This window comes from Delphinapterus leucas, chromosome 10 (assembly GCF_059928025.1).
Source record: "Delphinapterus leucas isolate spDelLeu-1000000601 "Yukka" chromosome 10, BTC_Dleu_Yukka2, whole genome shotgun sequence".
Taxonomy (NCBI): Eukaryota; Metazoa; Chordata; class Mammalia; order Artiodactyla; family Monodontidae; genus Delphinapterus; species Delphinapterus leucas.
Genome location: NC_143138.1, coordinates 22451144 through 22460439, shown reverse-complemented (window position 1 = coordinate 22460439; position 9296 = coordinate 22451144). Strand labels below are relative to the sequence as shown.

The 9296-nt window shown below is 41.9% G+C and overlaps 1 pseudogene; it reads left to right on the top strand.

Annotated features, from left to right (window-relative positions):
• Window positions 1-107: 107 nt before the first annotated feature.
• On the top strand, window positions 108-7475 carry LOC149748173 (ras-related protein Rab-9A-like; annotated as a pseudogene).
• The last annotated feature ends 1821 nt before the right edge of the window (window positions 7476-9296 follow it).

The following is a 9296-nucleotide window of genomic DNA, read 5'->3' as shown; positions in this document are numbered from 1 at the left end:
AACAGCCCGGATTCGTATATATTTTATTGTAACTCAAATATTACCGACCTTCACAGTCTATGGCTACAGAGAGGTTCCGTCGATAGCAGTAGCCCAGGGCTTTTCTACTGTGCCCCTTCTGGGTCCTTTAGAACTCTGCAACTCTGCTTGCACACATGCTGTCATTTGTGGAAGTCCCCAAAGAAGAGCTCCCCATGGGACACAGATCAGCCAACGCCAAGGTTCCACCTTGCTCTTCCCCTTCTGCAGTGGTGGCCCTGCGCTGAGATCCAGCACTTGGGGAGCATGGGGCTCCTGCGAGAAGGGTAATGTCCAGCACGGCACACCCACAGTCCTTCCCTGGAAAATAAGCAGTACCCCAAAGGAAGAATAACCTACGGAGATTCAATTCTGCCTCCTAACATTCAATCATCTCACCATTTTTTGTCTGTGTTTTTTGATTTTTTAAAAATTGCCATCTGAAAGGTAGAAGAGGGAGGATTACAGGAAGTACCTCTAAGATTATACTAATGGCAAAGAGCATATTTCCTCCCTGTGCTCTCATTTGTGGACTCATTAATGTTTTCCCTCTTAAATTTATTTTTTCTTTCTAAATACATATATGTAAAATGTGTCAATTATTAGAAATGACATGCACAATTATAATTAAGTCTTAATTTACTTTTGAATCTTGAGAGACAATATTAGCATAATCTGTTTTAAATTTTTTATTTTATGTTGGAGTAGAGTTGATTCACAGTGTTGTGTTAGTCTCAGGTGTACAGCAAAGTGATTCAGTTATACATACACATATCCATTCTTTTTCAGATTCTTTTCCTGTATAGGTTATTACAGAACATTGAGTAAGGCTTCCTGTGCTCTACAGTAGGTCCTTGTTGCTTATCTATTTTGTATATAGTAGTGTATACATTAATCCCAACTCCTAATTTATCCCTCCCCGCCTCTTTCCCCTTCGATAACCATAAGTTTGTTTTCTAAGTCTGTGAGTCTGTTTCTGTTTTGTAAATAAGTTCATTTGTATCATCTTGTTCCACAGATAAGTGATATCATGACGTTTGTTTTTCTGCATCTGATTACTAGCATATTCTTGAAAATTTAAATTTATTTTGTTGGTTGATGTGAACTGTCCCCTAAAATTATACACTACTAACCCTTTATTTATGAAAGAATTTCATATTCTCAAAATGCCTTTTACCCTTTCTTGGAAAGAGTTTTTATACAACAATGAGGGGTTTTTGAAACTTTTAGGTGATTATTGTATAATTAAAAGCTAATAGTTATTAAAATGGGAACATTTCCATTTCAACAAAGTATTAATGCATTCAGGTCATTGTTGCTTTGATGAGTTTTATGAGTGTCATACTTCTACAATAAGCTGTAGAAGATAAAGTGTCAGCATAGAAGACCCTTGCAAAATAATAAAAATGTGTAATAATAAAAATGTATGATGCCATCCTAGTACAGAAAGTTGCCAGCAAGATTTATTCAACAGATTTTTAAAAAATTTTTATATTCATATTTTTAAGTTGTTTTTTATGAGCTACACCTGCACATATGGTCAAACATCTACAGTGCTTATTACAGAGGAAAAAAGAACAGTGCCCTGCCCTATTCCTCTCCCCAGTCGCCTAGTTCATCCTTTTTAGCAGAGTATTTTGGTGTTCACCTTCATTTTTTGTAAATAACATGAGTTTGGGGCATTATCCTCTAATTTTACACTGTGGAGAAGGAAGATTTAGCTCTGTTCTCCCTGTTTCCCACTGCACACACACACACACACTCCCCACGCATTCCCATCCCTTCAATGTAGGCCTAACATCAGGTAAGTATAGGGTTGGTCAAAAAGTTCGTTCAGTTTTAAGTAAAAATAAGACACATTTTTCATTTTCACCAAGAACTTTCTTGAACAACGTATTCATTAACTGAACGAACTTTTTGGCCAGCGCAGTACTTGAATATGTTCATTACCATGTGTATGTCCAAGCGATTTACACCATGAGGTAAACCATGATTAATTTTACTTCTCATACAGGTTTTCCTTCATATTTAAATTTTTTTTCTTTTTTTAAAAAAATTTATTTATTTTTGGCTGTGTTGGGTCTTGGTTGCTGCGCGGGCTTTCACTAGTTGCAGCGAGCGGTGGCTACTCTTTGGTTGCGGCGACTTCTCTTGTTGTGGAGCACGGGCTCTAGGCGCGCGGGCTTCAGTAGTTGTGGCTCACAGGCTCTAGAGCACAGGCTCAGTAGTTGTGGCGCACGGGCTTAGTTGCTCCGCGGCACGTGGGATCTTCCCAGACCAGGGCTCGAACCCGTGTGCCCTGCGTTGGCAGGCGGATTCTTAACCACTGGGCCACCAGGGAAGTCCCTTCCTTAATAATTTGATGTCTGAAAACAATCTTGTACACGCCTTGTCTTAATATACCTCCAATTAGTCACTATTATCGTTGTTCTACGGACTTAATGCTTCCTTCTGCTTCTCACACGTTCATCCGTGCCCCTTCTTATGGCTGCCTCTTGCATCCCCGCACCCCCCCCCCACTTCCTCCTGGGTTTAACTTCCCTCTTCCTGAGAGGGAAATGTGAGGAGATCTCTCAGCAAAGGTTTGTGGTAAACTACCTTTTTTTCTCTGTGAATTTCATTTCCTCCTCATTCTGGAGCTAGAATTTAACTGAGAACGGAAATTTAGTTTAATGGCAATTCTTTCAGAAGTTCGAGGGTCAGCAGTGCCACCGACGCGTCCTGCCTGCCGGGTCCTTGACCGGACAGGAGCTCCCAGGCTTCCTCCGTGTGGCCGCGAGAAATTCCCTGCACTCCTATAATGAGCCCGGCACAGTGGTGAACCGCTTTTCCCTGTTGTCCGTGTCCAGGTGAATCTTCCAGACAGTCCTAGAGATAATGATGATGTTTGAACTGAACAATTAAAGGTTCTGAAATCAGAGATCTTGAGATTAATAATGGCAGGAAAATCATCGCTTTTTAAAGTAATTCTCCTTGGAGATGGTGGAGTTGGAAGAGTTCTCGAATGAACAGATATGTGACTAATAAGTTTGATACCCAGCTCTTCCATACAATAGGTGTGGAATTTTTAAGTAAAGATTTGGAGGGGGATGGACATTTTGTTACCATGCAGATTTGGGACACGTCCGGTCAAGAGCGATTCAGAAGCCTAAGGACGCCATTTTACAGAGGTTCTGACTGTTGCCTGCGTTGATGATTCTCAAAGCTTCCAGAACTTGAGTAACTGGAAAAAAGAATTCATATGCGGATGTGAAAGAGCCCGAAAGCTTTCCTTTTGTTATTTTGGGTAACAAGGTTGACATCAGAGAGCGGCAGGTGTCTGCAGAAGAAGCACAAGCCTGGTGCAGGGACAACGGCAACTATTCTTACTTTGCAACAAGTGCAAAAGATGCCACGAATGTCGCAGCGGCCTTTGAGGAAGCAGTTCGGAGAGTGCTTGCTACCGAGGATAGTAGGTCAGATCGCTTGATGCAGACAGACACGGTCAGTCTGCATCGAAAGCCCAAGCCCAGCTCCTCTTACTAGTGAAGTTAGAGAGGTTGCCTATGCGATCTAACCAGCTCACATACATGCACAGATAAGCACAGGGTGGAGAAGAGAATTAGCGTTTGCAGCAATGGATCATGTACTCATGAAATTAAAACTAACCATATTGCTGCCTTGTTGGTGGGAGAAGGGACACATCCACTCACAGGAGAATCTACACATCCACTCACAGGAGAATCTACTTACTCAGTAATGGCACCTTACATTTATAAATTGTTAACGGTTGTCAAATAATGTTTAAATATGCATGTTACAGAGCTAATAAATGAGATGACCAAGGCTTTATAATTAAAACAAAACACTTGAGTATTCTAGAAGTTACTGTCTTTTCCCCAGGAAAATGGAGAACTACTTTTTCTATGTGTATATTTTTATGCAATTAGCATTCTGTTTCTGGTTCAGAGAAAACGTGTCCTAAAGCAATGTTAGATATTAAAGATTAAAATCCAATGCATTTGCACTGTAAAAAAAAAAAAAAGAAGAAGAAGGTCGAGGGTCTATTTCATGGCCTCCGTTGTTGCTGTTGAGAAGTCTGCTTACGGTTGACTTTTCCCTTGGGACGTCTTCTCCTTGCTACTTTTCAGATTTTTCTGTCTTTCTTTTGTTCAGTTTCTGTGTCTAGGGGTAAGTTTGTCATTATTTATCCTGTTCAGTACCTGTGTTTCTTGAATCTATGCTTGCTACCTCTTATCAGTTCTGGAAAACTCAGACTTGGCGTCTCCTAAAATACTGCTTCTCTCAATTTTCTCTCGTCTCTCCTCCTGGAACTCCGGTAAGTCATATTTTGGAGCTTCACGTTCCATTCTTCAGGTGTCTTAATTTTTCTCCGCTTTTCCATTTCATTATCTCTCTGTCATTTACATTTATTTCCTCAATTCATAAACTGTCTCTGCATCTGCATTTAATCTATTGTTTGACCAAGTCAATAAGACTATTTTCATTTATATTTTTATGTCTAGTTCTACTTGGTTCTTAGCACTAGATTTTCGTGTTCTTTTCTTTCCTTTTCGTTCTTTAATCATTTAAAAATTCCCATTTTTAGTCTCTTTTAGATTGTTCTATAGTTGAAGTTCTTGGGGTTGTACTCCTCCAGTTTGTGTCTTCCGGTGTGGAAGGGGATCATTTCTTCATGTGTTTTTAGTAACTTATTTTGAGCTCCTCTTCAGCAGGGGTTTTTGAGAGCATTCTATGCAGTGCTTCAGCCAGGGAACCCAGATGTAATACCGGTCTAATACAATTTTATATTTATTTTTTGGCTTGGGGGTTCGTATCCCACAAACGAAAACATTATCCATACATTAGGCCAGGGATTCTGTTTCTCAGAAGGATTCCCAGGAAAAGCTCCCCTCCTGTCTCCTGTGCCACTGGGTGGTTTTCCCCCAACTTATCCTTTCTCGGAATGTGCATTCCTCACAGGGACCTGGCTGTATTCCAGTCTCAGTCTCGACTCTCACAGCCACTCAGGATTTAAAGAGTAAAATAAAAATTCCTTGAGTAGGTCAGCGTAGTCATCCGTTTTCTTGTGAAACTGAAAAAAAAAAAGAATTCTGACCACTCATGGTGCCCCTAGCAGAAATGTAATTGTTTTTTAACGTGATAGTCAGCTTACAGTATGGTGAAGCTCAGGGCAAGTTATACTCATCAGCTATAAATTTAAGATGAAAATTTCAAAAACTCCCATAGCAAACCTGCAGTGCCTCTATGAATCTACCCCAGAAGATAGCATAACAAGGAACGTGATGTGATCCCGGTGCATGCTTCAGGAGGAGAGAATGAGGCCTTTGAGGAAAACATAGCCCCTGATAGCTCTTGACCTTCTTGGGGGAAAAAAAAAAAAGAGGAACACCCCCCCCCCCCGGGGTCTCATTTATTGGAGGAAATAGCCATTTTCTCATTTCTTTAATTTTCTGTATTTATGTATTTTGCCTTATCTGTAAGAGGACATCCTTAGATTCTGCCTAAAGATAGAAACCTGGATCTGATCATCCCTTGAGCCTCTTCCCAGCTCCCAAGATTTTAAGTCATTGTTAGCAGCAGCAGCATTGTTGATACTTAACTGCACTAGGCAATGTGCTCGGCACTTTTACATGAATTGTCTCATTTATTCCTGATAACAATCCTAAGGTGGGTTCTTGTTCCCAGTATTCAGACCAGGAGTCTAGAAGCTCAGGGAGATTAAGGTCTCACCACTAAAGGTCACACAACTAAAACCTGAGTCAGGATATGAATCAAGGCCTTCCTGTTTCTAGAGCCCATGGTTTTCACTGAGCACAAAGGTGTGAGGTCATTGCTTTCCCAAGAGACCTAGAAGGAAGTATCTGAAATTAGTCCCCATTCCTATGAGATACAAGATGATACTTAGAGGGTAGAAGCAGTACTCACTCTTCACTCCCTTAGATGGACAGCTCCCTGAGGAGAGGAGGTAAGTCACGAGGTCTCAGAGTTAGAAGGGATCCCATTGCTCGTTAGGCCCTGGGAAAACTGGATGATTTTTCCAAGGTCAAGGTCATTGACTGAGCCAAGATCAGAACAGTAGGCATTCCCATCTCCAGGGGGGCACCTTGACTTGTTTGCATTCACTGTTTCTTCTGCATAGTTCTTAGAGCCACTCACCCAGTCTCAGAATCCCTGTACAAAGAGACTGCTGTGAGGGTATGGTGCTGGTGGCAATGGCTTTATTGTGATCATAAGGATGATTAGCTCTTGTGTCTTCTTTCTAATGGCGGTGGGAGAGAATTTACAAAAATAATATTCACTGGTGATAGCCCCGTAGTCCCCAATTAAAGATAATCTACACGGCAGTTCTCATTAGTTTAATTTTTTTGTTCTTCTGTGAATTAGAATACACTTTTTTTTTTTTAATTGCCTACTCTGACCCCCGGCAGTGAAGCTGCACTTCTTTATGAATTCAGGGGACATCCAGCCCTAGAGATGCAGGAAAGTTGGCTGTGATCAGAGGCCACTCCTGGCTCCACTCCTTCCTTCACCCGTGGCTCTGAGTGTCTGAGGTTCTAGTTCTGCTACCTCGGTTATGTTTGTCCTAGAGTGCTGGACTTATCCCAAGTTTTGGACTTTGACCACAGACTTCTTTATCACACATGAGAAAAAGAAAGGATAATTGAAGATTTCCTTACTTCTATTGATAAATAGGTTCTGTTTGGTGCACATTTGAGTGGTTTATGCCAGTGTAATTCTGACTCTGCAGACCAGTCATCTGAGACATCAATCACTGAGCTTCCTTCCAGGGTCTCATTCTAAGGGAATTTGCCCCAACTTCATGAGCAACCTTAGCTGCCTACTAAATGCCAAGCGCTGTACCAGGCCTATTACATGTTGTGATATTGTGATTTATAGGAAATATATAGGGCTTCCCTGGCGGCACAGTGGTTAAGAATCTGCCTGCCAATGCAGGAGACACAGGTTCGAGCCCTGGCCCGGGAAGATCCCACATGCCGTGGAGCAATTAAGCCCGTGTGCCACAACTACTGAGCCTGCATGCCACAACTACTGAAGCCCGCGTGCCTAGAGCCTGTGCTGCAACAAGAGAAGCCACCGCAATGAGAAGCCCGTGCACCGCAATGAAGAGTAGCCCCCGCTCTCCACAACTAGAGAAAGCCCACGTGCAGCAACGAAGACCCAACACAGCCAAAAATAAATAAATAAATACATTTATTTAAAAACAAATATATATATATATATATTTGGTCATTCAGATGTATTTCTCATATATGTTTGGTCTTTGTACACAGTTTCTGGCTTACAGCTCCCTAAACCCTCAGAATTTCCTGAAGGATAAAAACAATGGTAGCATCTTTTGTTATAATATTTGATCTTTTGTCCTCAGTTCCTGAAAATGCTTCAGAGCCATAAAGGTGAAATGGGTGGCTTGTTATGAATAACAAGCGGCTTTATGTTAATGAGGCGACTTTTGGGAATCAACTAAGGATTGGGGCTGGTTGCCAGGGAAACCAACCAGGAAAAGGGGTGGAACTTTCAGTCTCTTCCCCTGATTTCCAGGGAGGGGAGAGGGCCTAGAGGTTGAATCAATCACCAATGGCCAGTGAGTTAATCAATTGTGCCTGTGTGATGAAGCCTCCATAAAAACCCAAAAAGGAGGGAGTTCGGAGAGCTTCCAGGTGGGGAACAAGAATGCTTCCATGTGCCACTGTGCTGGGCCCAAACTCCACAAGAACAGAAGCCCCTTTGTCCGAGACCTCACCCTATGTATCTCTTCATCTGGATATTGATTCATGCCCTTTAATATCCTTTGTAATAAATCAGTAATCTAGTGAGTGAGCAGATTTCCTGAGTTCTGTGAGCCACACTAGAACGTTGATTGAACCCAAGGATGGGGTCGTGGGAACCTCTGATTTATAGCCAGTGGGTCAGATGTACAGGTAACAACCTGGACTTGCAACTGGCCTCTGAAGTGGAGGATGGTCCTGTGGGACTGAATCCCTAACCTGTGGAATCTGATGCTATCTCCAGGTAGATAGTGTCAGAATTGAGCTGACTTGTAGGACACACGGCTAGTGTCCAGAGAATTGCTGGTGATGTGGGCAAACCATCCCATCCCCCCGCTGCTGCCCCACATTGGAATTGGGTTCCAGAACCATAGTACGTTGATAATCCATTTAAAACTCATAATAATCTGATAGAACAGGTTTTTGTTTTTTTTATTTAAATCTCTTTTTCACTTGAGGAGACTAAGATTCAGAGGCATTAAGTAACTTACCAGGTACCTTGGCCACAATGATTGGCCCTGAGATGGATATCTTATCAAGTGTCATCCAGACACACTGGCTAGTGACTTGCAATCTGGCACAAAAATCAGCACTGAGCCAATCAAAAGCCTTTCTCTGGAATTTGGAGTTGGAATAGCTACGGTAGGTTCTGAAGGGTGAGAGTTGTGATCTTGTGGTGGTGAAAAAGACCTTAAAAACATAAATCACAAAGTGAAAATTTATGAAATTTATTACAAAATTCGAGATTTTAACCTAATGAATAACACCATTATCAAAGTTAACAAATGAGTCGTATTTTCAAGTCTAAAATGAGCAGGTTAATGTCTAAATATGCAAGAAATTCCTGGAAGTCAACAAAAGGAAGATGGAAAACTGAATAATGAGTGAAAGACAGATAGAAAATTCCAGAAGATATGCACCCTCACGGGAAGTCAGAAAAAAATAAAAAACAGTAGTGAGAGATCACTTTACAGTCAGCAGGTTTCCAGAAATTAGCAAGTTTGATAGTACCTATTGTTGAGGTGAGGTGGGGTGTTACCGAGTCCAAGCTCCCGCTCACCACCCCCACTACAGGCCGAGGAATCAGGAGGCGAGGTGTTGAGGCAAAGAATACAACTATTCGGAAAGCCGACAGACTGAGAAGATGGCAGACTAGTGTCTCTGAAAAACCATCTTATCGGGGTCTGGATGCCAGTTTCTTTTATAGAATCAGAGAGGGAAGTAAAGCAAAAAGGCAAAATAGAGAGGGAGAGGCAGTGAGGAAGTAAAGTAAAAAGGGCCATCAGTCTTGTGAAACGTGTCCTGGAATGGCCAGCCTCGGTGAGGGGATGTGTTAATTTCAGCCATTTACAGGTGGGCAGGGTCAGATTGTCTCCTTGTGAGCTGAACAAAGGCACTTTAAGTGTCAGGCAGAGGAGCAGGGTTCCCTGAGTCAGGCTATTATGTGTGTAAGTCAAAGAAACAGATCCAACATGGAGTCTGATTTAG